This window comes from Buteo buteo, chromosome 6, assembly GCF_964188355.1.
Source record: "Buteo buteo chromosome 6, bButBut1.hap1.1, whole genome shotgun sequence".
NCBI lineage: Eukaryota > Metazoa > Chordata > Aves > Accipitriformes > Accipitridae > Buteo > Buteo buteo.
Window position 1 is genome coordinate 40,917,061 of NC_134176.1, and position 27,812 is coordinate 40,944,872.

General features: G+C 39.6%; 1 protein-coding gene across 5 annotated transcripts in view; it reads right to left on the bottom strand.

Annotated features, from left to right (window-relative positions):
- Nucleotides 1–27,812, bottom strand: part of MIDEAS (mitotic deacetylase associated SANT domain protein) — a 79,277-nt gene that overhangs the window by 45,079 nt on the left and 6,386 nt on the right. For 2 of the 5 annotated variants that reach the window (XM_075030604.1, XM_075030603.1), the window contains exon 2: nucleotides 19,962–20,114. The gene's annotated coding sequence lies outside the window, so the exon portion shown is untranslated. Of the gene's footprint in view, nucleotides 1–15,901; nucleotides 16,176–16,325; nucleotides 16,511–19,961; nucleotides 20,188–27,812 lie in introns of those variants that run through there. The other 3 variants (XM_075030606.1, XM_075030607.1, XM_075030608.1) reach the window with 3 other exon arrangements.

A 27,812-nucleotide genomic window follows, 5' to 3' on the forward strand; every position in this document is an offset into this window, starting at 1 on the left:
GTGCTGTCCACATATAATTTTAGCTCTGTACTTTGCTCTACTTATTATCAAATATTTTAGGAAGTGCATCTGTAATTACTAAATATCTTCCAAATTTGCATTCTTAAAAAAAAAAAATCTTATTTTTCTATCCCAAATAATATCTGTGTTTTGGAGGTGGCAAGACACAGGGTTTCCCCCTGGCAGGGAAAGGCTATCCTCCCCTGCTCTCTCTGAGCATACTGACATCCAGTACGTCAGTACCTCTGGCACATACACCTCTGTTATCCAGGTCCACTCACACCGCTGTAGAAGAACTGCTCCCGGTTCTTGGAGCAGTTGTAGGCATCTGGGGACCAATAAATTTTCATGTACATAGCTGTTGTAGCTCATGGCCTTCATTTCCCTAGCTCCTTTAGTTTTTCAAACTCCCTAAGACGCCTATCTCATTCCTACTAGGCAGGAGTAGTGTTCTCCAATCGCTGCTGCAAGAAGCTAGTAAGCACAAATTTCCATTTATAGCTCTCTACTAAAAAGGTTTTTTTCTCTTGTTGAGGCAAACACTGGCCTCAGTATGATTACAATCCATCTGTGCATGTATCTGGTAGAAAAGTTATTTCCTCTTACAGAGGGTTATATTTATTTAGCCACAGTACAGCTGCTCCAAAGCCACTTGGAGTCTAAAAGCGTGCTTTTCTGATGTTGCATTTCCCAATGAAATGCATCAGCTGCTGAGCAAGAACCCAAGCGATAGCCTGAAGAAACAGTATCTCTCAAAGCGTTTGTGTCCACCCTCCAGCTGAGCTCACCAGTCTTAAGTCATGAAGCACAGGCTGCCCTCAAAACCAGGCACCTGGCACCCTCCCCTGCCCTCACAGGCAGCCTGGCATGCCATGACCTGTGGCTGCTGTGACATCCAGCCCCTCTCCCATTAACTTAGGGCCCCCCAAGCTCAGTCAGGCACTAAACACTCCTGCAAATACAGGGGAGACAATAGGCATTTGCAGCACAAGTGTGGAGTCCTGCACCCTGTTTGGCAGTGCACATAAAGGAATCCTGCAATACATTCATTTCACTTAGGTCTTGGATGATGATTTTTCAGTTGTTTTTTTTTTAAATATACAGCCCCTTCTGTTGTTTATGCTACTTGTTCTGCACTTCCATAAGAAACAAATACACACAGCCTCTTTTTCAACTTCTGCATTAGAAGGAAAGCAAGCTCCCTAAAATGATAAATTAGATTAAAAAGAGCCTAGCTACATCACAGTGTTCAGACTTCACTAACAAGTGGCTTGGTTTCGGTCAAGGATTTTTCAGCTTCTCATGCCCAGCCAGCAAGAAGGCTGGAGGGGCACAAGAAGTTGGGAGGGGACACAGCCAGGGCAGCTGACCCAAACTGGCCAAAGGGGTATTCCAGACCATGTGGCATCATGCCCAGTATGTAAACTGGGGGGAGTTGGCCATGGGGGAGGATCACTGCTTGGGAAGCCACAGGGCATCAGGCACCAAGCGGTGAGCAATTGCACTGTGCATCACTTGTTTTGTATATTCTACTCCTTTTTGTCATTTTATTATTATTATCATCATCAGTTTCTTCCTTTCTGTTCTATTAAACTTTTCTCAACCAATGAGTTTAACTTTTTTTTAATTTTTCAATTCTCTCCCCCATCCCACTGGGTGGAGAGGGGGGTAAGCAAGTGGCTGCGTCGTGCTTAGTTGCTGGCTGGGGTTAAACCACGACAGCCCTTTTTGGTGCCTGACATGGGGCTCAATGGGTTGAGAGATCTGACTGGAACATGTTAGAAAAAATTTGTTAGTATTCATTATATTCAATAGTCACTGGACACAGCGTAGATTTATTTGCTCTCAAAGTTGGTGCGCTTTTCTTAAAATTGCATTTTGTAATACCTTACTTGCAACAGGACTTCCAAAAAGGGACTGTCGTGGTTTAATCCCAGCCAGCAACTAAACACCACGCAGCTGCTTGCTTACCCTCCCTCCACCCAGCGGGATGGGGGAGAGAATCAGAGAAAAGTAAAACTTGTGGGTTGAGATAAAGACAGTTTAATAGAACAGAAAGGAAGAAACTAATAATGATGATAATAATAATAAAATGACAATAATAATAAAAGAATTGGAATATACAAAACAAGTGATGCATAATGCAATTGCTCACCACTCGTTGACCGATGCCCAGTTAGTTTCCAAGCAGCGATCCCCCCGGGCCAACTCCCCCCAGTTTATATGCTGGGCATGATGTCACACGGTCTGGAATACCCCTTTGGCCAGTTTGGGTCAGCTGTCCTGGCTGTGTCCCCTCCCAACTTCTTGTGCCCCCCCAGCCTTCTTGCTGGCTGGGCATGAGAAGCTGAAAAATCCTTGACTTAGTCTGAACACTACTTAGCAGCAACTGAAAACATCAGTGTGTTATCAACATTCTTCTCATACTGAAGCCAAACCATAACACTATCCCAGCTACTAAGAAGAAAATTAACTCTATCCCAGCCAAAACCAGGACAACCAGGAAGGCTGGCTTTTTGTTTTGTTTTAAATATTAAAAAACCATACACTGCTACCCACAACCCTCAAGAAAACCCTAAAACAAAGTACCTCTCAATTGCTTTAATCCTCAACTTCCAAGTGATGCAACGCTTTAAATGAAATTAAGGCCATAATGTATTTGCAGCCTGGTCAAAGGTGATGTTCTCTCTTATACTAGCATCCAATTTATATTTGGATGTTTTGTTCGGCAAGAATAGGAGATGAATTCTATTTGCAAAGCACATTTTGTTTGAAGTCACAACAATAAGCAACAACACCTGTGATCATTAATCAGCTGTATTCTATCTTGGCTATACATTATACCTATACTGTATGTATACATGCATACGTTTATATGACTTCATACACTGCAGGTAAGAACCAATTTAAATGGGAGAAATTCTTCATAAGTAGTTTACTTAAATAATCTTTTCTTAAAATGATGCTTTAACCCCACAAACAAACAAGCACTACACAAACAATCTGATTAAATTATGAAGGCTCCAGCATATTAATGTCTTTGCAATCATCAAGGAATTGTAAAAACACTCTCTTGTTTAAATTTTGAAATAAAACCAGTTATTTTGCTTTCAAGTAGTTCTTGTAAGACATGCATCAAGGACTTCAGTTTTTTCACCTCTGAAAATTTAATGAGAACCTTGTCAGTTATCAATAAACTATTTAGCAACTATGTATTTTTTCATATTTAACCAATAAGGTGTTTGCAATCATTAAACCTGTATTTAAGGTGATCTACAAAGGGGAAGTTAAAAAAAAAATTTTTCAGCTGGAAATATTTTAATTTTTAAAAGTTACTGGGATGAAGGAAGCTTGTATTCTTGAAACTAGGAACAGCTAATCTAATATTCTAGATAAATGAGTAAGTTATAGATTTATTAAAATGAAGTTGAAAATTAGCACTGAGGGCACTGAAAAGAAAAAAGAATTCATACTGTTTGAAACTAATATCTAATATACACTTCAGAAAAAAAATTTTAAAAAAATAAATTAACATCCCTGCTTTCAATTAAGACCGAAGACATTTTTTTCCAGCAATTGTATTTAATAATAGTAAGGAACTGTTGCTGAACAGATAAGCTGACAGTTGACATTGTTCCAGACACATGAGTTTTCCAGATCTTCCTTATTTAAAGAAAAAAAAAAAACCACACCCCAAAAAAACCACACCCCAAAAAACCCTTCCATTAAAAAAAAGGGGGGGGGGGGGAGGATGGGGGAGAATCACCTTTAAAACAACATGGTCTCCATGAGTCCAGTCAGCATGCCAAGTATTAAACTTCACCTGTTGGCATTTTTTGAAATTTTGTTTGTGTAATACGCAAAAATCAAATCAGTGGCTCTTTCCCTTCAAAGTCATCAGTAAGTCAGCTGTTCTCAAAATTCAGCATTTGTAAGAAATCCTGCAACACTGGTCTGAGACTACAAGTGAGTTGTGTGAATGAATAAAGGGATATGGAATGATTAAGAGTAATGAACTGAGCTTTCACTTTTCAGTAAGATAACTGCAAGTAACACTAAGTAAAATGCTTTGAAGTAACTTATTTCCAGCAATGAACTAGTTTTCAACTAAACTGACAGTGTAGTTGAGAATTTCTGATGGTGTAAGAGTATAGAATATTGAAAGCCAAAAGAAAACCAACTTTCTCCCAGAATAAACTCCCCAGTTACTCCATGCAACCTTGAATCAGCTCTCCAAACCAGGACCATAATAGTAGCTACAAGGAACACACTACAAGAAAGCTTTCTTAGTTTTACTTTATGTACTATGCTAACTGGTAGTAGTTTTGTGCAAATCAGTCACATGCAGAAAATTTATAATAGGAAGGGCAAAGTTTCCGCAAGACTTTGCAGTTGTTGCTGTCAGGTTTTGATCCTGTTTGCTGGGTCTCTCTAGCCACACAGTGCAAAAGCAGTATCGATGTCATGCAAAATACAGCTGTGCTTTTGTACATAAATACAACTTCTCTCAGCTTCTTATTTGTTTGCAATCCAATACTACCTGTGCACAAGACAGCTCTGTCTTTTCTATGTTGTAGCATTGCGCACTCAGGACCAATTTTGAATCCAAGCTATAGCTATTCCCAATGAAAAGTATATTAAAAAGTGTTACAAACAAGCAATCTACCACCAAATCTCCCCCCTCCCTTTTCAAACAAGAAAACCTCATGCTCTTCAACTCTGTTGTATGATACACTAAGCAATCTTGTGTTGACAGAATAGTATTATATTTTCATTAAAATATATCAATACTATGCAAAAATTTTCAGTGGAAAAGCAAAGGGTTAAAATCGCCATTATAGTTGCTGCAAAGAAATAGTGGCAAGTAACTTGATAAAACATTCACTAAGTTTCCTGCATTCAAAGTCATTATACTTTTCCCCTTCAGACAGGGTCACTATGTCCTGCCAATTCATGAGCTCCCAAAAATAAACTAGTTGAGTAACTAAAGATGTCAATAGATTTTCACATTCCCTCCGTGCATCCAAACTGTACGGCTCAGATGGTTACTTGTAAACAGCCAGGCATCCTACACTTACTCTAGAGCATTTTCCCAAGCAAATGCTGTCACAGTAACTCAGTTATAGCTGTCACTAAACACAGAATATCCTTCCACCTCCAAACTGTACTTTTCTCTCATAAATCAAGTAACTTAGAACTGTTGTCTTAAAAAACTTTTTAACACACAGCAAAATTGAGTAGTTCTGTTCATCTTCACAATAAAAAACATAATAGAGCAGCTGACAGATGTATAACCACCTGGAAAAAATACCCTGGAACCATGCTCCAAGGGAGAAAGTTGATCCATCACTTTGGTTTCTTCCATCTCTGACCTTTTCAATGACACTGCCAAAGTTACCCAACTGAGAAACAGAAAAATATGAAATAAGTCTGCATAAGAGCCAGACTTAAATCACCTAAGCGCACAGAACCACGGAGATGATAATTTTGTTCACTGACAACCTGATTTAAAGCTAAGTAACCTGGCTAGGGAAACTCTACTCAATCTGCTCCACACAAAAGTTGGTGCCTCGTTTCTACAGTGCAATCCAGAAGCCTCAGTTCCATGTCTCAGATTTCTAGAACAAACATGAAGGGATTAAGCATCTTGCAGAGAAACAAAAGTCAGCGTTTTAATCAAGATGTCCAGGAAAAAGCCAGTCAAAAGGGTCCATAGAGGATGCGTAATACAGGCAAACATGTATCTGCATCTGAATGAAAAAAGTTGCTATTCTACCTAAGGCTTAAGTGCCTCTATCTCCTGGAGGTCCACAGAGGGTGCCAACAACTATTTCTGAACAACAAAGCCAGCTCCTTCTCAAACACAGTAGGTGTGAGAGGGTGTGACCTCCTGTACAAAGTCTGCTGACAAAACACTCGCCCAGCCATGGAGATGCAAACTCAGACTCGCATATCACACCTTCCCATAACGAAGCCCCCATCAATCAGCTCCCCTGGGTGGGGCAAAATCTCCATACCCACTCTTGACATGCTGCCACCACTTGTTAGGCCAGGATACCTCTTCGTTGAAGGCAATTACCTCACCTTAAAACAAGGATGATAACAAGGCACAAACAATGTAACTTACTTGTCAGCAGTGAGATTGCAAGAAAGGGAGAAGGCTGTAAACAGTTTTGTTGCATGTACTATGGCACCAGAAAACAGTTCTCCCTGTATAGCATTTTGTTGCCTTCTCTTTCAAGTCCGTCTTTGGTCTTAGTTGTCCCATAGTTGTCTAACAGTTTGTAACCATAAGCGTAGACTCATATATAAGATGCAGGAAATTCCATGACCGGACGACCTAAAGGTCTTCTGGGTCAGGGCAAAGAGCAAGACTTCCTCTAAGCTCTAGGTACCTGCGCCTTGCTGCTGACCATTTTAGTTTCAAGTATAAGCTGCTTGTTTTGTCTATGTATGAATAAAAGGCTCAATGAAATCATAAATACAAACACTTTTGCCCTCCAGAATACTAACACCAGTTAACTCCGAGGTGGAACACTAAAAACACTTCAAGCTAATAAAAGAGATTAAGAGCAAGATTTTACTCAATATTTTTAAAGGCTAAACAAAGCCATTGACTTCTTGGTAAGAGTACAGATGTGACTTCTTAAATGTTTTAACACAACTAATATGTTAGAAAGCTCCCCCTAACTTCAACTTCTAGGCTGTATTCCTGAAACAGACCTTCCTCCGTAAGAACTGCTGGTACAGACCCAGTCACAGCATTGCAACCTCCACTAGCAAATCAGACCCTCAAATTTGCTTTTGACAGAAGGGACACCTATAGATCACTTAGACCTTCTAAGTGTAGCCTGCACCTTTGTTACACATTATGCAAACTAAAATGGAAAAAACCTGCAGTAAAATCTTACTGGCTCAGAATATGAAAGAGAGTAGAACTGTAGACTTATCTATACTATGTAGCCTGAAAAATTACAGAGCGGGTGCAGTCCTTTTTAACTAATACTCATGATGTGAAGAGCAGAAGCAAACTATCTTATGCAGATTTGAATAATTCTCACAAACCCTCTTCAGTAGATTTCTGCTCAAATTTTTGACACAAGACTATAGAAAACCAGATTATTTTTTTGTTTCTTAAGAAATTTTCTTTCTGCATTAGACACCACAGAGTTGCTGCAAACATCAGTGCCATCTCTGCTCCTTAGCAGAGTAACATGTGAACCAGTTCAAATACTGAGCTTTCTTATTTGATTTTTCTCATGGAGTCCTTGAGGTATGCTATTATGGTAGTAGACGGACTGAACTAAGCCTTCACAATTTGAGATCCAAATCCAAGTATAGTTTAAATACTAATACCTTTCATGAAGAAAGCATTAAAAGCTTCTAAATTAAGTATCTTCCTACCCTGGCACTTTTGCACTTTTTTATTTTGTGTGCGCATGAGAATATTTGTTTGTTTCGGGGTTGTCTTTTAAAACCAGGAAGTTTTGCCCTTTTATCAAAACCCCATTCTTCCACAAACATCAACAGTAACTTCACAGTACTATAAAAGCAGAATATTGCTGGTCAGGATTGTAACAGATTATTGATTTAGATTTACCACCACTAGGGAAAAAAAAAAACAAACAAAACACTTCTGTTTAAAAAAAAAATAAAAGCCAATTCAATGTCACCCAAATACATAGTCAGCACAAAAGAAGCAGCATCTTGCCAACGTGGCTGTTATAACATCAACTCCAAATACCAAGTAGACTGTCCCTTTAACTAAATATCCGAGTACACGCGGTCAAGCAATTGTTGATGTTAACAAGTATTTGGGGCACTGCCTTTGGTCTCTTACTTGCCTAATGATACCTCTGACAGAGGTGCCTTGTGGAGAAATCCATAAACTCGCTAAAAAGCAGCAGTGCAACCTGAAGTCCAGTGAAAGGCCTCTAACTTTGCTCTATCGCCTCTGTGTTGGAGAGATGCCTTGCTTCTTTATGACCAGTCTGCCCAAGTTTCTTTTGACTCCTGTGTTTTACAATTTAGCAAGGATATGTCATTCTTAGACAAATAAAGAAAAACCTGCATCTTGGCATACATGTGTGCACAGGTAGGCTAGCTCATTTTAAAACGCCACGAGAGATTACGCGCATGAGGAAACTGATTATTCCAGTGTGCAACTTTTATCAATAGTAATTATTATTACTTAAGAGCTCTTTCCGCTGTAGAGAAAAACTTTACAAATCAAGGCTTCAAATCTGCATTTTATCTCTTTTGCTAACGAAGCTCTCTGTATTTTAATTTCCTCCGTAAAGGTAAGGTAACTAGGTTTATTTACATAGCAAATGAAAAACCTCAGATAGGCTTCGTTCATTTTTTAAGAAAAAAATATCAGCATTGACTTCAATGAAGCTTCTTGCAAGGCAGCTCATTATTCAACATTAACGAGTACAAAACCTAAGCACAGTATCATGTATACCAAACACGGTAGATTTTTAATACCTCAATACTTAAAATATTTATTCTTTGCATCTCAAATTCAAAATTAAAATGAATTGTGATGATGTTTCCACATGAATTTGGAAAGGAGTTCCACATTCTTCTTTTCGTATTCTTAGACAATAAAAGTACATTTGCACTACAGATCAAATTTTTCTATAGGACAAGTTATACCACATTTTCTATAGAAAGAAAGTGGTAATAGCAAAGTCAGTCAGCTAGTACCATACCTTAAATATTTCACTTTTGCCAAAGAAAGAGCATTAAACCAAAACAAACCAACAAAAAACCCAAACAAAAAAAAACCAAGGCAGAGTAGTTCTCATACTTCAATAGGAAAGAAGAAATGTCTTAAAATATTTTGCATTTTTGCATGTATTTAGAAAATCATGGTAACAAAGACCACTTCAATACTGAAATTAAATCACAAAAAATGAAGCCCATAATCAAATGCAACATTTCCTACAATTATTTACGTGCAATAACACCCTTTATGTGCAAAAGACTTTCCAAATATTCAAGGAGGGAAGCTTAAACTCTTAATAAAAAGAATGCCCAACTGTACAGTTAATACTTTTTAATTCCTATCTTACATTATAGTATATTCTCCCCAGGCATCTCAACATCCCTTAAAACATCTTCATTTAAACAAATACTGCTGTAGAAAGACTACACAATTTACTCATGATACATATCTGAAAAAATATTTACATTTTCTAAAAATCTGAAAAGATAATAGTTTTCCAATTAAAAAAACTGAAATAAACTTATAATCTTAATTCAATTTATTAAAGATTACTTTATAAATATCCCAATGTTTACCACATCTCATACAGGAAAACATCTAGAGCTTGTCAAAAAAGATTCTAAGAGAATAATTCAACTCAGAATTTTCTAAGTCACGAAATCAAACTAAACCACAGGGGCAGTCAGATTTCCTTGCCAGTTTCACATACATGAATATTTGGTATCCTAAATTGTCATCACTGGACTATCCTAAAGCAATCCGAATACCTTACAGCTGTGGCTATCTCTCCTCTCACCAGGAATTTGGCAGTGCTGGGATTTTCTTCTCAGATGGTAGAAAAACCAAATTCAAAATAGGAAAATACTTTGCTAGATTCTTCTCCACTCAAGTGTAGTAATTTCCCACAAACACAGCAAACTCTCTTTTCAGGAAGTGCTTGAAAGAATGAACAATACATTATGTAGGAAGAAATAAAGCCTGAAAGTAAGACAGTTTAATGGCAAATTATCCAGTAAAATCCCAAGAGTATTTTTAACATATGACACACATTTTTACTTTACTTTTCAGCATGTCTAAAGGTGACTATTCAGGGTCAAAAATCTGAACAGTTAAGGATATTACAAAACAGCAAGAATAGTTGACTTGCACTACTATAAAACTCTAAACAATAATTTAATTTATGACAGATTACTAAGAGACAGATGCAGGAGTTCAAAAGAAGATGCTCAAGGAAGCATAAGTGTGTGTACACACATGTAGCAGATAAGGCTGCACCTAAGCATACATGATTAAGTTGAGTTTGAAATCATGCAACATCCTCAAGCAACCTGGGATCCAAACAGAAATGCACTTTTACCCTATGAACTATACCATAACAAGGCAATTTGGAGATTATTCAGACTTCTGGAACTCGTTTCAACTTTAGACTTCATCACAATGCACACTGCAGACAACGTGACAAGCATTTCAGCAGGCCTACTGCCCCACAACATGTAGCTTCAGAGAACAGATTCTAGTTTACCCATGCTGAAGGGATGCAGCTGATCTGGTAGCTGGAAATCAACCATACAACACTGTACCACAACCAGACTGCAAAGCCAAACCAATATTTCAAAAAGTCTTCTCAGGTAAAAGCCCTTGATAAAAAAAGAACAATCCTTGCAGCCACAGTTCATGCATGTTTTGGTCACTATAGGTCGAGAAATACTAAAAGCAATATTATTAAAAACAATAAATTAAGATAAACCCCAAAATTTAGCATGATACTCAAACTTGAAAACATAGTACAAACAGTCAAACAAAAAAAACTTCAAAAAGTTTTTTTAAAAATAAACAAAACTTCACAAACCGTACTCTAGTATCACAAGAAAAAGGAACATTGTTCTCAGGGAAACTGAGTTATAAAATGAGAAACTTAAGGGTGTACAACAGAATAGTGTGTGTACACATAAATATACACAGGCATTTAATCTGTCTTCCCAAAATAAATGACAAGATGATATACCAATATATATTATTGCGCTATAACCTCTCCTACTAGTAAGGTATGATGGAGGAAGCCAAGCAACTGAGAACCAATTTTCATGTGAGAAGATAATATACAGCAAAGAAATAAAACATAAATATTGACTTGATTCCACTTAACTATCTCTTTACACCCCAACACTGAACATGTAATGAATCAGTAACGTATTAGTAAAAAAAGATCTCAGAACTGTTTCTCAGTTTACTACTTCAGTCACTAATAGCATTTAACTTGTTTCAATTTTTACCAATACTTAAGTCAAACTATACAGAACTTTAAAATTAATTTTCAGAAGCTAAAGAGTAAAAAAGAATGTGTTATTCCAAGTTCTGCTGTAGGCCTTTCAAGATGTCCTTAAAAAAAGAAGAAAATCCCCACTGAATACTTTGCCACCCCCTCCAAATCTAGCTTTTCCCAGTTTTTAACTTCTTGATCAACACCAGCTGCCAATGCAACAAGGGGCATTCATGTAATTTACTTGTACATAAAAAGAACAATCATTTTTGAGAAATGTAAATTTCAAAGAATACCTGTACATCATCCATACTATATATAGATTAACAAATTATATTAATTCAGGCCTGCTGATCAGGTGGCTGTCAGTTGCACCAAATGTGATAAAAAGCATCAACACAGCCAGAAAAGCAAAGAATTCATTAACAAGATTTATCTCTGCATCCCCATTCCATTGTTTGCTCCTGAATACCTGAATGTTGGCTGCATTCAAAATGCATACGTTCACATTTTTCCCTGGTGTGAAGAGTATAGCTTTTTCTCATAATATTCTGTGTATTTTTCAGTCACTAGAGTTCATCGGCGGAGCACTAGAGAAGGGCTACAGTTGGAGACAATTCAGAAACAGAAGTGACGCAAAATGTTATGAAGTGCTTATTGAGCAGCCTCACGCTGGAAACACATGCCATTTGTGCACTGGGAGCTGCTGTAGCTGCCAAGGAGCTTCCACATGGAATGCAAGTTGCTGGTATGCAGCTACAAAAATTTAAATTATTACTTGAGCAACCACCTCCTTCAGGGACCTACATATCACACAACAAGGATTTCTTGGTTTGAATGTTCAAATCACACTAAAGAGAATATGTGATTCAAAGCACGAACAACTCCCATCTGACAACTAGCTCTGTGCCACACTTCCAATTATTAGGGGAGGCCCTAATGATGATATTTCCTTGAATTAGCAGTACATCCCTCCTATTTACAAATTGCTCAGTGACAAGTCTTCCATTTGGAGCTGACTCATGAGCCTTTGCTTGCCTGTGCCAGAATTTGCTAGCTTTTTGGACATGTGTTGCAAAACCTCACCACCAGAGCTCCTGGCTCCGTCACCGCCCCCCCCCCCCCCCGAACCCCATCGGAGATGAACGCTAAGAGAAAAGTGTTTTATTTCTCCCTTTATATAACTTAGAATATAACTAACTGCACTGGAGACAATATGCATATTTACTAGATTTCATTTTCACTGTAATTTACTGGGACCAATACTAAAATTTTATGCAATGCCCCAGAAAAAGAAGAAAAAAAAAATCTTTTTTTTATTTTAAGAAAAGGTGAAACAACAAAAACAAACCAGCTCTTATCCCTAATACAAATCCCTTCAACATCCTCATTCCATGATTTGATCAGTAGGTTAAAAAAGTGGCTGCTAAATGTTTACCTGAGCTTGAGGGAAAACTAGGTAAGTTTCTTGAGTAGAAACTCAAGAATTGCTAAGAATATATGTCCTGGTTTCAGCTAGGATAGAGTTAATTTTCTTCTTAGTAGCCCTTACAGTGTTATGGTTTGGCTTCAGTATGAGAAGAATGTTGATAACACACTGATGTTTTCAGTTGTTGCTAAGTAGTGTTCAGACTAAGTCAAGGATTTTTCAGCTTCTCATGCCCAGCCAGCAAGAAGGCTGGAGGGGCACAAGAAGTTGGGAGGGGACACAGCCAGGGCAGCTGACCCAAACTGGCCAAAGGGGTATTCCATACCACGTGACATCATGTCCAGTATATAAACTGGGGGGAGTTGGCTTTTCACTGCTTGGGAACTAACTGGGCATCAGTCAGAGAGTGGTGAGCAACTGCACTGTGCATCACTTGTTTTGTATATTCCAATTCTTTTATTATTATTGTCATTTTATTATTATTATCATCATTATTAGTTTCTTCCTCTCTGTTCTATTAAACTGTTCTTATCTCAACCCACAAGTTTTACTTTTTTTTTCCCTGATTCTCTCCCCCATCCCACTAGGGGTGGGGATAGCGAGTGAGCAGCTGCGTGGTGCTCACTTGCTGGCTGGGGTTAAACCACGACAATACAGAAAACATCCACCTTTGGAAACAGGACCATGGGCTAGACAGACTCCCATTCTGATTCATGGCAGTCACTCTTGTCTCCTTACATGCCTGAACATGCCCCCCCAAACACACTGGTGCTACCACCATCACCAAGGTGGCCATTTCCAAAGAAAGGCTGCAGGTCCTCCGTCAGGGGCAACTTAAGGGATTGCCTGGCCGCTTGACAGAATAGCGTGATGGGAGAGATGCCAGGCTTGAAAATATCTCCTGCAGTTCTGCAGCTACCACTTATGGGTAACAATACGAGTGAAAATGCAAAAGCATAAATTAACATCTGGAATGATTATGTAGGCTCTCAAAAGGCTTGTGCTGTGCTACAGCCCTCATCATTTCATGTTACCGATATTCTCATGCGCCTGAATGGGTTGAAGGCTAGCATGGCTATGCCTCCCTTTTATTAATATGCACACAAATGTTTATCTATGACTAGTTCCACTGACTAGCACAGGACGACTCACAGACATGTAAGTTACCTGCTCCTTTGTATACAAGCCCAAAGAATCCTGGCCTAAAACATATCTCCCACCACACAGGCTGTGAAAAGCAAGACTTAGCATAAGAAATAACTACACTGTATCACTACCAAAAATGATTCAAGGAATCTTTAAGCACTATTTCTGTCTTTTTCCCAGAAGTAATTTTGACATTGAAACACCCAGTATAACATAGATTGACAAGTCAGTCAAGACATGAAGAACAATTCAAAGAAAAATCTACAAACAGAACATCATAGCAACACACAGATGAATGTATCTTTGCTTATTTTGTATTAAGATAAAATGCTCCAATAAACTTACAGAAGGATCACTATGAAAGTTCATCAAGTGACAGGCCTAGTTTTGCAGTTAATTAGCCACTTGCTAAAACCAAGCAAACATATGTAAACTTCTTCAGCACATCACTACATTCTTCATTAACAAAGCCACATACATTTTGCATAAGCATTTTGTTGACAACCTGAGGAAACTACCAATAATAAGATGATCTGTGTGTTCAACTACAGTTCTAGTTCAACTAAATATGTTCTAGTTGAACACCAAGAAATTTTAAAGCAGTTTTCCATCACAATGCTCAAAACACTTTACAAGCCTTCACAGCATTTATTAAGACATCAGCAATGACTGTTAAAAGTAACATTTCTAGAAAATTGTCTCTAATCTTAGAAAGGCCAATTTCTGAGTACCAGATCTGAAATCTTTAGGATCTGGTATTTCATGAATTCCAAGTACTAAAGTGATAAAAATTACAGGTAACCATCGTCTCTGAAAAACAAATCTTAGGTACCTTAAGTTGTAGCTGCAAGAACTTTGGCGTAATTTTGATGGTCTTTCAAAGCCTTAGTTAAAATTAAAAGACTTGCTAATACAGTGTCAGCGGCACACTCTCAAAGCCTTGTCCTTATCCCGCAGCCAATGCTGCCTGCAAAATCACTAAGATGCAACTCTTCAACTTAAGTTGAAACAGCATGCTCTAAACTTGTGTGTTGTCTAGCACTCCTTTCAACCTCTAATTTTTTGTGGCCTGACACAGAAACTCTCCCCCATGCTCTTCTCTCCGTTTCCAAGCAAGACAGCTGAACTGCAGTTGCTTATTTTAACATAGGTGTTTTTCCCACACAAACACACAAGAAATTAGACCAGAGGAAGAATTAAACTAAACTTGCAGGACTGTTAGCAAACCTGCCTGATTTTTACGTGCTGCATAATCACTTTAGAAACGTGAACCCACAGATTCAACGAGCTTTCAATTTCTTCTGTGATTTCAGAGACTACCGATGGCATTTCTGCTAAGTATTTCAGGTCCGTGACTTCTACGATCAGCCTCTCTCCACTTCTGCTTCCCCCCTGCCTTCTAGTTCTTCGGTGGAGTCAAAGAGGAACGTGGCAGTTCAATGCAGAATACATTCTCTTTTTAGCATTTGCAATGCAAAACTAGGTTTTGTTCGGTACAGAAATCTTGCACAATAGCCTGTGTATACGTATTCGTTCCAACAATGCTGTCCTATGCAATCACTCTGTAATTACACACAGTCATAAAGCTGCTGCTGTTGCTGCTTGGAACTGCAGTCTCGCCCTCTAAACAACCTAATATCAGTCTCCGCATTAGGACATTTCTTTTCTCTCTTCCCCTCCCTTAACTGCTTACTGCTTGCCCCAGTACGGATGGCCTTGACACCGCACTAAAAACATGTAGTCAGGATGAAATCACATTATTATAAAAGAGAAGCTGTTTTAAAGAGGATGCCAAGTAAATCTCTGTTGAACAAAGAGAATATTTCTCTAATTCTGCAAGCTGCAACCACACAAGACTTTACAAACCAAAAATAAATCCTGCTTACGCCTCTTAAAAAAACCCGTACGTATTATATAAGACTCTCACATACGTGCGTGGGTGTATTGTCAGCTTTTACTGGTAAACTGCAAAGAATCAGTCCTTCGCAGTTGCTGCCAACAAGAACGAGCTGTACATTTGAGAGCACGGGATTTTCAGAAATTATCTAATAAATTCCTCCCCACCCCACCCCCCCTCCACCGCGTAAATCCCAGCAGAGAAATCCAACCCTCGCAAGCCGAGCCTCCCTGCGCGCTAGCGAGCGGCTGAAGCACGCCGTGCTCCCCCGCAGCGCCCGCAGGCCGCGGCACACGCGGAGCTGCCCCAGCTCCAGCACCCAAAGAGAGAGACACTTCCCCCCCCCCCCCCCAAAAAAAAACAAAACAAAAAAAAACCAAACAAAAAGCCAACAAACCAAAGCCACCTAACCCCAAACACCATCCGCAAGCAGCTCACCCGGACACAGATACATCCTTAAAGCGCTGCTGCAGCCAGGCAGCAGCGAAGTAACCCCTCCGGAGCCCTCCTAACCATTCACGGTAAAGGGGGAGGAAAGAGTTCAGCAGCCGAGCCTGGCCCCCCCGCAGCAGGCGGGCCGGGAGTGCCCCGGTCCCGCTCCCGGTCCCGGTCCCGGTGGGCGGCGCGGCCCAGGCGCGGAACCAGCCGCCCCCGTCACCTCCACAGGTACTTTTCCTCCTCGTCCTGCACCCAGCACCCACAAACAAAGCACAGCCCCCCCCCCCCCCCAAAAAAAAACAACCCCCAAGAAAGATACCCCCTCTCCAAAATGGCAGGAAAACGGAAGCAAATAGTGCGGAAAAAAAAAAATAATAAATAAACCCGCGGAAAACAGGAGAGCTAAGGAAACGTGCTTGCTCACCTGCGAAGCGAGGCACGGCTGCCGCGGCGGGCGCCCGCGGGGCGACGCGGAGCGGCAATTAGCAAAGGGGGGGCGGGCGGGAAGTAGAAGGAAGGGGAACAAAAAACGCCAAACTTTGTTTCTTTCTCTCCGGGACTCAGGGAAAGCGTCACTTCCTAGTGCGGTAAGCGGGGAGGCTCCTGGGCCCGGGCTCCTCAACTCCTCCTCCTCCCGCCTTCCTCCTCCTCCTCCTCCTCCTCCCCCCCCTGCAGCCAGCAGCCTCGCCGGCCCTCAGCGCCTCTTCGAGGCACCGGCCTGGCCCCCCTGCCCTTTTTCACAGATCTTGGCTTGACCTTCTGTGCTTGGCTTTGGCTGCTGTTTGCAGGGAAGGAGGGGAAATCCCCAACGGGTAAGGGCGGGGAGTGAGTTTGCAGCACTGATTTGGAAGGCGAGCCCTGCAAAATACTGCCGGGTTCGACACCTGCCAAAACTCGCCGGTTGGATGCCCCCGCTTCAGTGCCAGCCTCCCCAGCGTGATCAGCCTTCGTGGCCCTTCTCTCTAAAGAAAAAACAAACTAAAAGCTTTTTTGTTTTTAAGGAACCACTTGTACCAGAGGAAAACATGGTTTTCTCTTTCCCCCCTTTGGTCCCTTTTTCACAGCTTTCTCTGAAGAAAAAGTGGAAAAAACAGGGAAGGGAGAAAGGATTTGTATTAGATACAAACCCTCAAGGTCATCCGTATACTGTTGGCTGTTTTACCAAACACCTGAAATTTACTTTTACAAAAACCGAAATTGACTTTCACAAGCGCACAAACTGCTGAGGTTTCTTAAAATGTTCAGCTTGTCTGCTGGAATATGGCTTCCTCTGTTGCCTTGGTCTGAGAATAAAAACTGTGCAAGCAAATGCAGGCACGTTACTCCTCTTAAGGCAGGAAATAAAGAAGCTGCTTCGTCATTGCTCCCCCTGTAGACTGCTCTAATACTCGGGTTTGTTCACAACGAAACTTTCAGCATATAAAATAACATTGAGACAGCATTCACAGACTAGACTCTCGTTCGGTGAAACATGGCAAGCAACGCGAAAACGCCAAACGCTTTTCCCCCAACATGCACGTTGCCACGTATTTACCTTCACCCAGCCTTAGCTCATTCGCTGCACACAGTAGCATAGCTTTTTTTTTTCAGACCAGCAGGGCAGTTTCCCTTCTAGCACGTATTGCTTTACAGAGTGAAATATAGAAGTAATTTTTGCACTGCTCACTCTAGTTTGCATTTGTTTCACAATTGTTCCTGGCTTCTATGCAGAACTTTTTACCTGGGAAGTTTAAGATGCGTGGAAATAGGAGCCCAGAGAAGTGACTTACCCATGACTACAGAACGTATCTGATGCATAACCAGGTTTCTCTGATGAGTCCCAGGTCAGTAGTCCAATTACCACACCCCATCTTTTCCTGTCACGGTGCAGAGTATAACAGTGAGACACATGGAGGTGAAGAGCAAAATAGTAGCCACAGGTACTACTGGTAAAGTGGTTTTCTTTTTTTCTTTCACAACCAAAAGTATCATTTGATGCAACACTGTCTCAATAGGACATTCAAGGAAAACTCTTCTATACTACCATTAATGCATTTGCTCTTCTAAACTCCTGAATAGACAGGAGCAATAGGTCAATTTTATATTTATATCAATATTTATTTATATTTAAATCAATACAGAAAGAATTCACAGCTGTTCACAAATTAGCTAACATGGAAAGCAAACTTCAGTTTTAGTCATATGTTCAATTATTTAAGTCGAAGACATACAACCCATTAGTTTAATTTGCCCTAATAAAGACTGAAAAGACAGATTCCATAAACTGAAGTTATTTCCTTCTCTGTTATAAGATGTTAGGCAATCAGTGCCTCCCATGAAGCACATCAGATATTGATAAGATTGAAATTGCTTATCTCAACTTTCATTGGGAAAAACAAACAAACAAAAAACAAACAAACCAAAAAAACCCCACCACTCTTCTATGACTGTAAATCATGTTGTAACAGCAAAGTGTAGCTTGTCCTTCCAGCCAGAACAAATGCATGTTGTACTTCACCTGTTTGGAGTTTGGGAAGCAAAATGATGAGCAGTGTCTCATGTTTCACAATACATAATCACATAAAAGCAGCAGACAATGGCAGAAATGTCATCATCTGGTTACAGGAGCTAACATTGCATAGATTGGGCAGTATGCTTTCTACCCTTGTCTAGGAGACATTTTAACATTGTTGTTAGTTGCCTCCTAAATAATGTATAAGGATAGGAATCCTTCTTTACTGAGCCAAAGACAACATAGTAACCACAAGGACAAAGCTGAAACACACTGTAAGATGCAAAATCTATAGAAAAGGATGGTACTTCTTCCCAAACATACCAAATGGGATAAGAACAAAAACAGGCAAGCCTGTAGATACACCAGCCAGTTTACAGATCTGAAATAGAAGCAGCACACTTCAGACACCACAGCATGAGGACCGTTTATACAGCTGTATGCTACTATTTATCGTACTGAGCAATAAACAGTTTTATGAAGTGTTTTGTAAAGATTTTGCCATTAGGCACTCTTCAATTGTATCTCTGTTCCTTATGTTACACAGTCCTTTTATCTCCTCCAGAACCAGCCATCATAATTTTCTTCTTTGCAGTAGCTTTTGCTATGCTTTTTTAAATTTTTTCATTCTTTCTTCTTTTCTCAGCATATGCTGAGACTGCATGCAGGCTGCACATCCATCAGTTTTACAGTAACAAATTTAATACACATATATTCCCTGTTGTGTCGTTATTTTATTACTACATTGAAGAAGGAGATTGGAAGATTTCCTGGCTGTCGTCCTATAAAAATCTGAGGTTTCTTTGACTTGTACAGACACATCTTGTGCTGTAACAACATCGACTCATATCATTAATGAACTGGATTGCACTGAGTCAGAATTTGGATTAAAGACTACGCTTTGCATACTTGCGTTGGCAAAACTGGGACATGCACTCAGTAGGTGGCACTCTTTTCACCAAGTCAGAGTAGAGCCAATGCCCCATCCTCTTTCTAGCCGTCACGAGTTGAACTAGTGCTCCAGCATTATGGGAGACAATATGGAGCTATTAGTTCTCCCTGAAATTAAGTATAAAATGAAGGCCCTAGTCACTATAGCTAGTAAGAAAATAATTACTCTCTTTGTAATACAAGTTTCAGATTCCAGTAAGCCTAAAACTTCCATCTCACAATCACAGTGAAATTTCCTCTAAAATTGCCATTGGGTGTGATATTTTTCTTAAAAAAAGAATGACAGCATAAAACAGTAATCAATAGCTGCAGTGTTTATCCCACAAATATATTCAATGCTCGAGGGCAGGGCTGCTTCTAGACAAGCTAGAGAATGGACAGACAAGAATCACATGAAATTCAACACAGACTAATGCAAAGCCCTGCACTTTGGCCGGGCTAACCTTTTGCCATTGCACAGGCTGGGACTGACAGGCCACTCAGCACAACTGAATAAGATCTGGGGTCCTGGTGGACAGTGGGGTAAACACCAGCTAGCAGCGAAGGCTAACAACACCCTGGGCTGTATAAAGAAAAGCAGAGCTAGGTCAAGGGAAATGACTGTTCCTCTTTACTTACCATTTGTTAGTCTGCATCTGGAACACTGTGTCCAGTTTTGGGCACCTCAGTACAAGAAAGATGTTGATAAACTTGAGCCAGTAGAAAGCCAAGATGGTCAAGGGCTGGAACAGGCGTCCTCTTCAAGGAGAGGCTGAGGGAAACTGGGCTTCTCTAATGTGGAAAGGAGAACAGGTAGGAGAGACTTAATACCAGCCTTCCAATAGCCACAAGGCTAGATCTTTACCTACAAGAGAAGGCAAAGCCAGGCTCTTTATTGAGGTGCACAGTGGGAGAAAGACAATGCTCAAACTGAAACAGTGGCTGTTCCAACCAGCTAGTGAGGATAGTGAAGCAATACAACAGGTTGCCACAAGAGGCTGTGGAATTTCCTTTCTTGGAAGTTTCCAATACCTGACTAAGAAAGCCCTGACTACCTGACAAAGAAAACCCTGAGTTAGGTGGTCTGAATTCAGTGTTGACCCTGCTTTGAGCAGGAGGTTGAACTGGTGACCTCCCAAAATCCCCTCCAACCTAAGTGATTCTATAAAGAAGCAAATCCCCTTATCTCACATAAGAGGAGTCTTAATTAAACGATAGTAAAATAGTTTGAAAAAAAATCTTATATGAAATACAAGTGATTGTATGTGTTTCAGGTTGTCTGGGCTTTAGTTTTGATGTTGTGAATTTAGAAGACCATCATAAATACAAAGAAATCCATTCCCTCACAGCCAGCATTTTTCAGCTGCATTATTACAGGAAAAATGCTTACAAAAATGCACTTTTTTCTTTTTATACAAGATTAATTACTTCTTACTACAAAGACATTTGAATTTCCCCAATGTCAATGTCTGTCTCCCATCTTGTCAAAATTAAAATGAAACTCTCAATGAAATATTATTTTAGGGTACAACTTCTCTTGGGAAACTCAATGCAGTCAGAATATTTGGAAAGAAGGGGTTTGCCTTTTTTAAAAGAGTTTGCAAAAAGAAAAAAAAATATCTTGCATATTTATTTTACTCTTCGTATCCAAGTTTAAAATTAAAACACTGAGTTTGCTTTACGAACTTGAGCAAGATTCACCTTCTTTGATCAACTTAGGGGAAAATACATGTGTTTATTTGTAGAGCATGTGTGTGTAAATACATATGTATCCACACACGAAGTGTCATGAACTGGCTCCCTGAGAACCAGGATGAGACCTTGTTACATGAGGGAAAGGGAAGGACACTGCGGTTTAGTCTAAAGAAACCACATGGGAAAAAAAAGTTATTCACATTGCTTGAACACTACTAAAAGAAGCTCAGACACCATGGTGAGAAAGACAGTGTAAGAATCTATGAAGTACCGAATTATATTTCATGCTGAAAAACAGGACTGCTGCAACTTTCTTCCTAATTTTGCTAGGTTGTGTAGCCTTAAACACACTTTGCAGTCCTTTCTGCATTTACTATCACTTTTCCCAGAATCCCACATTCTTTGTTTGTTTGTTTTACAAACAATAGTCTGTGGTAACATTATTCACTGTTTACAATTGAGGAAAAAACAACATTTGGAGAAGCTCAGTGGTGAGCTGAAGGCCACACAAAGGTTCAATAGCTGAGCTTTGGTTAGCTCCAAATGCTCAAGTCCACATGTAAATTCATCTGTCACACTATACTCTTCCTGTATTTCAGGAGCTCAATCTACAGATTGTACTAAAGTACAATATGCCCCCTCATCTAAGTGTCACTAATCTACACATACAATTATAGGACACCAAATGTTTCATGCTGCTCAATTGACCGAACAGTGGCACAAGTTCTTCTGAAAATTAGGTTCAAATTACCTTAAGCAGGATGATTTAAAAAAAAAAATTAAATGCCACCTAAAATAAGACAATTTTCAAACAGCTGGCTGTAAAATGCCTCCGATTATTTCTTAAGTATTTAGACATGATATTTTCTTACCTACTGTGTGAGAGGAACTATTAGAAAAGGAACTAATGAATATATGTAGTATTCTATTTTAGAACTCTGAAAATGTAAAGCACTGTAAATTCATTAGCTCTATGAATCATTATTATTATTAATACACATACCTTGGGAAAAGTGCAGTAGAAATACTCCTGAAAAACATGATGGGCAATGAGTATCAAGAACTGGTGGCTATACACATATATTTAATTCTAATACATATTTTTAATGCCATAATCACTAAATGGTTTGATGGTCACTATTATAACAGATTTCAACAAACCTTTCTGGAATTTACCTCTCATTATGCATTACAAGAGTGCAATATGTTTAAAAGGAACACACTCTACTACTATGGGTGTGTATGTATGTCATTTCCAAAACCTTGAGGTTTTAGAAGTTTGTAGACCTGCTTTCAGGAGCACTTACATCGATTCCTACACCATATTGGTTTCACAGTGAATGCTTTATAAAATATGACAGTAGTTCTACACTTTCTGTGAAATTCATATGTAAAACTTCTAGAAATCAAATGGATGGATTTTCTTTTTGGTAATAGATACTCTGATTAAAATCTACGCAGATGACTGGTGGGGAGCAGCAAGGGCTGGGGCTGCTTCCCAAGGGCCTGGGATCAAGAGCCAAGAAGATTCACAAGGTTGGCAGGACAGGGCCTTCACCAGCTGGGGCTGGTCCCACTATCCCCAGCGAGGAAGCAGGGCAGGCCAGGGGCCAGCCCCAAACCGAGGGCATCAGGCATACCCATGGGGATGAGGCAGGGCTGAGGTTAAGCTGGGAAGACAAGTTCACAGGTCAGGATCAAGTGTCGGGCACAGGCACGGCTGCAATGCAGCTGCAATGTAGCTCAGACAGGGCCACATGCAAGAGCCTCAGCTTAAAGCAGCTCCCAAGCAAATATGGCAGAAGACCTCACTGAGGCTTATTTTTGCAGGTAACTTCAACCAAGGCTTCTTCTGTCTCTTTTTCCCCAAGACAACCAGCTGTGCTTTCTTTAGGGTGGCTCTGAGCCCAGGCAGAGAAGCACTCGGAGTCCCAACAACAACAAACCAACAAGAGAAAGACGTACTGAGAGCATTTACTGCAGAGTAATATTCACAGCTTGACTGAATTTAGTGTAATAACAGAAGTAAAGACTGGAATTTGAAACAATGAGCTGGAATGTTTTTCTGTTTTCATATAACATTAATGCTGCTTACTAGGAGTAATTTTTACAAATTATAATCTAGGCTGTTCCTTTAATAGTCTGAGTAGACCAATTTCTTATTAAAGCACAGAGTAGTTAATTAATTTGGTCATTAGTCTATTTAATACCCTAAAGTGATTTGCTTCAACTTATATTTCATTTTCACATACATGATATTTCTCAGAGGTACACCAGTATGAAGGCAATGCTCCCTCTTTCTCCTTTGTATGGAAACTACAGACAACATTCAGCTCTAAGATTGTTTATCTGGACTAAGGGATTCTCATTTATGCAGGAAGTCACAGGTTGTATACCACCTGAATAGTTCCTACACTATCAAGCCCGCTAATAGCAACTGTTAAAGCAGCAGAAGAATGATTTAATATTTCCTTATGTCCCACTGTTTTTCCCAGCTACTGACTAGGACTAATGACAACTGGAACAAAACAGCAATCCTTAAGTTTCATGCTAAGAATATCTTTGCATCCATGCCTTCCCAGCAGCACTGAGAAAACAGAAATGAAACTGAATTACAGGAGTCCTTAGTATTTCTGTTCTTTCAAAGGTATCACCTAAAACATAATGCTTTTTCAAATTACACAACTGCTAATGCATTTTGAAATTTAAATTTTCAATGGTTTATGGTGGAAAAACAAAAGCTTTCAGTTCCTTACTGCATTTTTTTAAAAAAAGCATTTCTGCTGTCAAGCTGTTGTGGTTTAACCCCAGCCAGCAGCTAAGCACCACGCAGCTGCTCACTCACTTCCCCCACCCCCAGTGGGATGGGGGAGAGAATCGGAAGGAAAAAGGTAAAACTCGTGGGTTGAGATAAGAACAGTTTAATAGAGCAGAAAGGAAGAAACTAATAATGATGATAATAATAATAAAATGACAATAATAATAAAAGAATTGGAATATACAAAACAAGTGATGCACAGTGCAGTTGCTCACCACTCTCTGACTGATGCCCAGTTAGTTCCTGAGCAGCGAACCCCCCGCCCCGGGCCAACTCCCCCCATTTTATATGCTGGGCACGATGTCACACGGTCTGGAATACCCCTTTGGCCAGTTTGGGTCAGCTGCCCTGGCTGTGACCCCCCCCAGCTTCTTGTGCCCCTCCAGCCTTCTTGCTGGCTGGGCATGAGAAGCTGAAAAATCCCTGACTTGTTGCTAAATAGTATTTAAACTAACTGAAAACATCAGTGTGTTATCAACATTCTTCTCATACTGAACCCAAAACATAACACTATACCAGCTATTAGAAAGAAAATTAACTCTATCCCAGCTGAAACCAGGACACAAGCATAATTAAAAATAGTATCCCTTCCTGAAAAAAATTTATTCAATCTATCCATTGCACACAAAAAAATTCCCAAATAATGAAGAAACTCAGGCAGCGATAATAATTTTCTAATAGGTTTACAAAATTTTAACAGTACATGCCCACAAAAATAAGATTATTTTTTACTCTATTGACATCAAAAAACTACTCATAACTAATGGTGCATGGTATATAAATATATACAGGATTTGGAGCCTTGTTCAATATTTCTATTATGAATATTTTTTAATGTACAATTTGTATATATCTATGTATATATGTAGATATATAGCAGAGCATCGTTAAAGTCATCTCTTATGGAGAACTTCAACTAGGAACTCCTTCTGAGCTTCAGTAGCTTATATATTACAAGTAGCAATCTCAAAGCCCATTTCAAATCATTTGATACTGACAATGACTCAAGGAGCTTTCAGCCCAAACAGGCTTTAGTGACAATGACTCAGTACCATTGCAATTAAATTGAAAGGTATGCAGTATAAATCTAGGGACAGTGGGGGAATCAAAAAGCAAGCATTTGCTAACTTTAGGCTCTATAGGTATAGCATATGGTACTCTGTCTCATGGGGACCCATTCCTATTCCATCCCATAAATAAATTATAGAAGGGGAGGGGGATATAAATCAATCACTATGGGAGACACCAACATGTATAAATAAGACATATATGACAGGCATGTACGAAATAGAGAGGATAATCTGGAACCACATAATTATGCACCTTGATGACCTTATCTGTCCCTCTACTCCTTAATCCTTCTTTACTGACACTCCATGCTTGCCTGTGCTGGCAGTTTGCGTTGGTGCAAACCAGGCTGCAGGGCTTTTTCTGTCATCACCATTACGCTGCAGTGTAACTGGCAAATTGTTGTGGAGTTTTTATTCTTCTCGGATTCACAAGCAAGTTACATCATATTGATTTTCATGCCTGGACTCCAGAAGTATTTTGGCAGTCCTCCAAGCTGCCTTCCAATGCCAATTTGTGTCCTAACCCAACCAGCTGGTCTATTTATCGCTATGATCTCTGAACATTCCTTAATTCTGTTATAAAGTACATAGCATGTTTGATAATACAGAAAATTAATTCAGTTCCTCTCTGTATGTTTATCAGTACAAATCTTATTATGGAATTTCCCTTTTTTGCCTCCCCTCTTTTTTTTTTTTAGTAGAAACTTGGCAGTTTTTTTTTCTTGTCAATGGGAACCTTAAAAAGGCTTGTGCTCAAAGTACAATGTACAACTACGGGTATTTTGCAGTATCTACATAGGGCATAAAATGCAATTTCAAAGTGCTAGCCCTCACTAGGATGTAGTATTCCAAGGCAGGAATGCTTCCCAAATATGGATGTGGTTTTATTACTATATTGTCCACTGAGCATTTGAATTACCAGAAACACACTAATAACGCTCAACAGAAACACATACCTTCATGGCTGCCACAAGATTGCTAGCCTGAAGAAAATGGGGAGCAGCAATTTCAACAGGCAGCAATAATGTCTTTTATCAATGCATCTCAGGCATTTTGCATGTACTCTTAAAACCCTTCCCTTCCTACAAACTAAGCAGGATCTTTCCTCCCTTGCAAATGCATGCTCCTCCCTTATCTTCCCTCCCTACTCCTGCAGAGTTTTCTCTAGCTCCTTGAAGCCACAGTGGACTGAGAAAGCAAAGAAAAGGAGCTGGAGGAGGCTTATATAACCAAGACCTACAGTAGAACAGACACAGGAATACACATGATCCACAAAGGCAACAACTGAAAAGGTATTCAAACACCAGGCAAGACCACTTGCTCTAGCATTACATATCTGCTGGATTTACCACAGCCTCCGTTTATAGGTACTGTAGGTTAGTTTCTTTGCTCTTTACTCCCATGTATGAGAGGCATCCTCAAATATCACTACTGCCTTAAGCAATACAGAAGCAATCACTATCTTGGCCTCAGTAAGATCTCTGCCCCACAAGAAATGCTCTGAATATGCTTATGTTATCTTCATGGTGCCACTCTAACAAGAAACAGCACAAATCCACCATGCTTAAGACAGGGAGTAGCAAATCCACTTTCCACTAGTAATCATTGTGGAATCATGACATTGGGCTTTATAGAACAAAGTACATCAGAGAAAAGATGAAGAAAACTTACAACTTCTAGAGTCTCTCAAGAATGAGAAGTGGTTCAGGAAATTGGCACCTGAAAACTGCAGGGGGAAACCAGCCCCATTAAAAAAAAAAAAACACAAAAAACAAATAAGCCACAGACAACCCTCAAACCTCCTGTTATCATGAAACTAACTTTGAAAGTAAGGAAAAAGTTATCAAGTTATAGGATCACTTAACTTCTGCACTACTAAGGAAACAAATGTTACTGCTGTTCAGTATCAGGTGACTACAACAAATGTTTTTTTTTTTTCTCTTTGTGAAAGATTAGTGGAAGCTCTTGAAAGATGCAGATTGGCTAAGGAGCACAAGACATCATTAAAGGTTCAAAGCAACACGGAGGACAAGAAAGAGGACTTCCTAACAACAAAACACTATCACAATTCAGTATGAAACATGACTTTGTAATTGCAGGGTGGAGCTTTGCTGCACAGGACGCACACAGAGAAATAAACAGGGGCATACAAAATTAGATAAACAGGAACATATTTTTGGAAAGTATTGTTTGTAAAAATTGCAACTCTCTCCTACTGCATGCACTTCAGTCTTAGAGTCATCAGCTGTGGTTTGAATATCACCAGCAGACCTTCAACCACAATTGTTCTCGAGAACAGCACCCTGTGTTCATTTCTCTGGCATCCAAGCAAAATTCTGTCATGCCTTTTCAGCTTCTAAAAAGTGGCAGTGGGAACTATGAGAAAAGACTAATTGTAGAAATTATGTAATGAGTTCACTTGGACAGCTCCTTGATTTGTAGACCTGATCTCTCAAATTAGTCATGTATGGCTAACAGAATTTACATTTAAAATATACAATATGTTTGCCAGAACTATGATATAGGCTATTTATTCCTGTCATTTAGCATTCACCATTCTATTTAAAATTAATGTAACTTGCAGCATTTGCAAAGCCAGTACCCACCAAGTGACCTAGATGACTATCCTGTTAGTACTATCATGCATAGCACACCACAGAAAGCTGCACAAAGAACTAGAAAAGAAAGCCATCCAAACAAGATCTCATTGCCTCAGTAGATGTGCAAATGATGCCCCCCAAAATGCGCTTAGACTGTCATTTAGATAGTCTCATGTACTGCTCAGAAATGGCAAAAAGCCTCTTCACTGCTTACCAGCTATGCTGGGTAAAACACAGTATGCAATTATAATCTGAAACAGGTATTGCTTAGTTGCCTCAGACCTTCCAGTTACCAATTGTTGATCAG